Source organism: Natator depressus, chromosome 6 (genome assembly GCF_965152275.1).
Source record: "Natator depressus isolate rNatDep1 chromosome 6, rNatDep2.hap1, whole genome shotgun sequence".
Taxonomy (NCBI): Eukaryota; Metazoa; Chordata; order Testudines; family Cheloniidae; genus Natator; species Natator depressus.
In genome coordinates this window covers 43,341,239-43,346,654 of record NC_134239.1, presented here as the reverse complement: position 1 = coordinate 43,346,654, position 5,416 = coordinate 43,341,239, and the positions used below count along the sequence as shown (strand labels likewise).

At 43.2% G+C, this 5,416-nt stretch overlaps 1 non-coding gene across 1 annotated transcript; it reads left to right on the top strand.

Moving 5' to 3' along the window:
• Positions 1–283: 283 nt before the first annotated feature.
• Positions 284–356, top strand: TRNAV-AAC (transfer RNA valine (anticodon AAC)). The gene has a single exon. It is a non-coding gene; the product is annotated as a tRNA-Val (tRNA).
• The last annotated feature ends 5,060 nt before the right edge of the window (positions 357–5,416 follow it).

The following is a 5,416-nucleotide window of genomic DNA, read 5'->3' as shown; positions in this document are numbered from 1 at the left end:
TGCCCTGTATTCTATCAGTCTGACCTGAGATTTGCATGCTAAGCTGTTTCCCATACCATGCAGAGTGACAGATACCATCGGACTTAAGTAGCTAGCCAACAAAGCACACATTTGGAATTGCATATTCCATTGCAGTATTCCCAATACACTTGTTTGATTATTTATATAGTCACATGGTATTTTTTCTGCTTCCTGAAAGGATGACTTAGGTAACTTAGCGAAAACAGTCCTATACATTTGGCAAAGTCTGTGGCAAAAAAAAGAGAAGCCCCATTCAAGTTGGGTTTCCGTAGTGTAATGGTTATCACGTTTGCCTAACGCGCGAAAGGTCCCTGGTTCAAAACCAGGCGGAAACAGGTCATTGTTTCTTTCAATCTGGGGGGAGGGATAGCTCCATGGTTTGAGCATTGGCCTGCTAAACCCAGGGTTGTGAGTTCAATCCTTGAGAGGGCTATTTAGGGGCCTGGGACCTGGGCCAAAAATTGTGGATTGGTCGTGCTTTGAGCAGGGGGTTGGACTAGATGACCTCCTGAGGTCCTTTCCAACCCTGATATTCTATGATTCTAACCATCACAGTGTGACTTATGAATTTTAAAATCAAATAAACCATTAATTTTCAACAAATATTTCAACATTTAGATGAAAAAACCCTTATTTTTGTGAATATTCATGCTAGTAAAGATTGAGCACTCTAATATTTATGGAAAACAAATTCCAAAGATCCACAAAATTAAATTCACTTTGTGAATTCAGCATATATTCATGGACTTTTTTCCAACTCGGATCTAGTTGTAACTCAATTATATCTCCACTTGCCTGTCTCAATTCCTCATCTCTGTGATAGGTCTCATGCCTAAGAGTCTCATCTGTGGGATAGGTCTCATACAGCCTGCTTAAGTGTTCTCCTGTGTCTGATACATGGGATATCCATTCTTCTGTCTTCTAGAAATACCCTTCTCCTGCTCAGTCAGCAGTAAAAAAGATCATGGCAACCACAAATACATTTTTTCTCCTCTCCCTTCAGCCAGTTTTCCACAGTGCTACCTAGAGAAGAATATCCGGTTTCTTTTTCTCTATCATGAAAAGAAAATATTTTCCATCAGTCTTCATGTATAAATGGGTTTTTAAGGCCTTTATTTACTACTACTGGGGCACTTGACTGCAGAACAGCATTGCATATTTGAAAGCCATTAAACTCTTTATTAGACACAGTATATGAGCTTCTTTCCACATGTACTTTCAGGCAAATCTGTTTTAAGTTTTTCTGCCTACTCACATTCTGGCTTTTCAGATCCCCACTCCTTCAAGCCAGAAACTAACTTCGACTTGTAGCTGCAAATATCTTGTCTACAAATACACCAAATCTCAGATGGGCCAAAAGCTGCATTCACACTGTGCTGCCATTTTTTTCCTACTTCTTATTAAGCCAAAAACCAGTTTGCCATTTTTAATAAGGTTGCATTCCATTTCGTACCCAAGCCCTCACAATTTAGCTATTCTATGCAAGTTTGTTTCTGTGTATCCACTATTATTATTTATCTCTATTGCAGTAGCACCGAGAAGCCCCAGCCAGGTCAGAACCTCATTTACTAAGACAAAGTAAAAGACAGTCCCTACAACAAACAGTCCCTGCTTGTTTTTCACTTAAAATCTTTCGTCTTTGGGGTTTTTTAGGGTTTCCCCTTTTCCCCTTTCCCAGCTCTCCCCCACCCTCCCATGCCCAAGCTACTGTATTTCCTGGCCTTTTGCACGCTCCCATTTCAAGGGCGAAAAGCTGCAAACTGTTTTTTCATAAACAAATTGGAAAACTTCAAATGAGTCAAAAAAGTATATTGAAGGGAAATTGATACTTTCTGCCCCCCCCCCATATTGAAATTAAAAATTTTGATCAGCTCTAAAAATAGTGAGATCATGGGTTGTGGTAACTGTGTGCATAATATGTAAACATAATATGTAAGCATATGTGGGGCATGTTTTTGTCAACCAAGACAAATAGACCAATCGATAGGCAGAAGCTTTAGCTGGCTACCTGCCTAGCCACTGTCAGTTGATTGTGCTCATTAGGCATCACAGCAGCGTTGAGGAGGGATTTGAAAGAGGTTAGGGTGGTAGCAATATGGATTTTTATAGGGAGGGTGTTCCATACATAAGTGGAGGACAGGGCGGAGGTGCTTTTAGGAGAAATGGATAAGCAGACAATGGAAGCTGGCATCATTGTGGTAGCAGTGAGGGAGCTCTCCCGTTAATGACCTGGGAGCAGACATGCCAAACCTGCAAAAAACCCCCCACAGAAATTGGGCTTTTTTTGGCTTAATTCGCTTTTGAGTTGCTTGTTTGCTAGTTTTTGGCTTGTTGCTTGTTGTAGCTTGTTGCTTATTTTTTTTTTTTTGATCGGCTCTTGGCAAGCAGGGACAAGGAGGGGCAAGCAGGGGCAAAGGGGGGAGAGAGTCAGGGGTGCACAGAGGGCCCACCACAGTCCCGGACTTCATGCTGGGGGGATCTAGTCACATAAAGTGTTGGGGGTCTTAGGGATTAGCTTGTTTTGGCCTTGTTTTGAAATGGGATTAGCTTGATTTTTTAGCTCATTGTGAAAGTCGGGGTGCTTATTACCTCATGAAAGTTGGCAACTGTGCCACAGAAACACTCCGTCATCTCAACTGAGAGATGGCTGGGAAGATGTATGTAGCTCTGGAGCAAAAACTACCGTTTCTGCCCCTCCCTCAGCCCAGGGCTGGCTGGAGAGATGTACTGTGAAGAGCTGGCAGTTCTGCCTTCCTAGATTTGGATGAAGTGAAGAGCAAATGATCCTCTCTCCTGCTCCAGCCTCAGATGGTATGGAAAACTAGGTGTTTCCCGAACAGCAAGGTGGGGAGAAAGTTTTTAGAGAGTGAAACAGAGCTGGGGGTGGGTGCTAAGGAGTGAAATGCTGAAGGATCTGCAGGCAGATATATATAATGAATTTTAGGAGGCCCGGGGTAGAGGTTTACAGAATGAAATGCTGGGGGTGGGGGTTGTGGGGCTGGGAGCAAGAGAGAAAGACAAAGGATTGGGCAGAATGAGAGACAGTTAAGGAATACTCTTCCCTCTCCCATATTCAAATCATTCACAGTTCTAGCTGCTCCCTCCCACAGTTACTCACTTCTCCTTCCTCATTTCACTCGCCCTTTATCACTTCAGCTTTTGATCCCTCCTTATTTCTCTCTGTCCCCTGTCCCCCGCCTTAGCATGGCAGCCTCTCTCTCCATCCTCCAGACTGGCATAATATATGCAAATTTATGTAAATTAAATGTATACTATTCTTTCCTTCAGCAGTGTTAACAGGTAGGCATGTTTATTTGCCAGATAGCAATGGCACCCTGGGACTGAAGATTTCTGGGTGCTGCTCCTAGCCCCAGAACCGGCTCTAGGCACCAGCAAAGCAAGCACATGCTTGGGCCGGCACATTTCCAGGGGCGGCATTCCGGCCCTCCTTTTTTTTTACCCCGGCCCTGCTCAGTCAACCAATGAGCCCCTGTGTGGGGCGGGGCGGTGGGCTCAGCACAGGGGTCCCGGCTTGGGGGCTGTCCCTGTCCTGGCCCCCTGCCGCTGGGGGAGAGGGGCGATGTGGCTCCTCCCCCCTGCCCACCCCTGCTGCACGTGTCACAAGTGGCGGAGCAGCCAGAGCCGAGTGGAGGGGAGCCCGGGATCGGGGCAGGACCCGCAGCCGGTAAGGGACCCGCTGCCCTGGGTGGGTCGGCGCTGGGTGGGCGCCCCTGGTTCGCCCCCCTCCCCGCAGCTGACCCGTCCCCCAGCCGCTCTGCTGGTTACTGTCCCCTCTGCCGGGGTGGCCTGGGTCTGAGATCGGGCCGGGGGCCCACGGGAAGGATGTACAGCCCCGAGCATCTCACTCCAAACACTGCTATAACATTATGCATTCTTTTAATATTACCAGCATCAGTGGCTTCTGGTGATCGCAATTTCTCAAAACTGAAATTACTAAAAAATTATTTGAGCTCCACCATGTCCCAAAATCGTTTGTCAGGACTCACATTAATTTCAGTTGAAAGTACCATTGCAAAAAATGTAGATTTCACTGAATTATTAGAAGACTACACAAGTATAAAAACCAGAAAAATTCAGTTCATATAAATTATTTTAATTTATGAGCAACTGGGTGCACCGGAAGACACTAACATTTTTCATTACAGTGTATAGTTGAACCCAAAGTGTTTGTAATTGTCATTTTGTTAAAATTAAATGAGTACACTAGTAGGAAATTGTTTTATTTCACTAACTACAAATTCTCTATGTTCATTTTATTTTTAATTTTAAACAGTCAAAAAAAAATTGCAAAGTGCAAATGTGTAAAAGCCAAAAAAAAAAAAAAAGAGGGGGGGGGCATTTTTTTGCTTGGGGTGGCAAAAAACCTAGAGCCAGCCCTGCCTAGCCCAGAGAGAAGTGGTGTCTAGAGTTTACAGACAGCAGACCCAATCACATACATTTGGCACATAATTTTCAGCAGCAGTGTGGCTGAGGCATGCATCTACCACATGGGGCTCTATTCTCAGCTTTGCATTAAGTAATCTTAAGCAGCCTCTCCATTACCCACATCAGTGAAGCTGGGAAAATTATACCTGCTTGTCTTCTAAGGTGGTAATAGGAAGCATTGCTGAGTTATAAGTAGGCTTGGCAGAATTAATTTTTTTATACTTTCAACAGATGATAATGTTTATTTTAAAGCATTTTTTTGATTTTTTTATCTATTCACATTTTTACATATACATACTTGTGGGCTTTAAGCATTTAATTTTTAATTTTTATCTATTTAAATTTTTACAGATGCAGGAAATTATGGGAGGGGGATCAGACAATAATTATTTAATGACAGTTGACTTTCAGATTTAAAAAGTTAAAGCCTTATAACTGCTAAAGGACAAATTGTCAACATCACATCTCAAAATATGCAATGCGGATATTCCTAAATCAAAGTCAGATAAATTCTCAAGCAGCATTCTTCTTACTCTACCTATCTATATTTTGATTATTATTGATGGAAATATTTTTTCATCGGGTTGTGTGTGTATAGTGAAATAGACATTTACCAATGAAAATCTAATCTTTCTAAGCCTAATTGTAAGGGCTATCGTGCAGAGTACATGGAAGATCTGAGATTAAAACCTCTGGCTTCTCCTGGGTCCAAGCCTAGCACTCTTCTCAATGTGTCAAAGAACTGGCTACTTCTGCTGCTGTGACCCATCAGAAGCTCAACCTCTGTGGAGTCTGGAGCATGCTCAGTACCAAGGGAATTTTCAAAGATTTAGCAGCCCTCTGAAATGCTCCACTTAGCATGTGCAAGTGGCAGTTTCAGAGACCTGATCTACACTAGAAAATTAGGTCAGTTTAACTATGTTGGTCATGGGTGTGAAAAATTCACAAC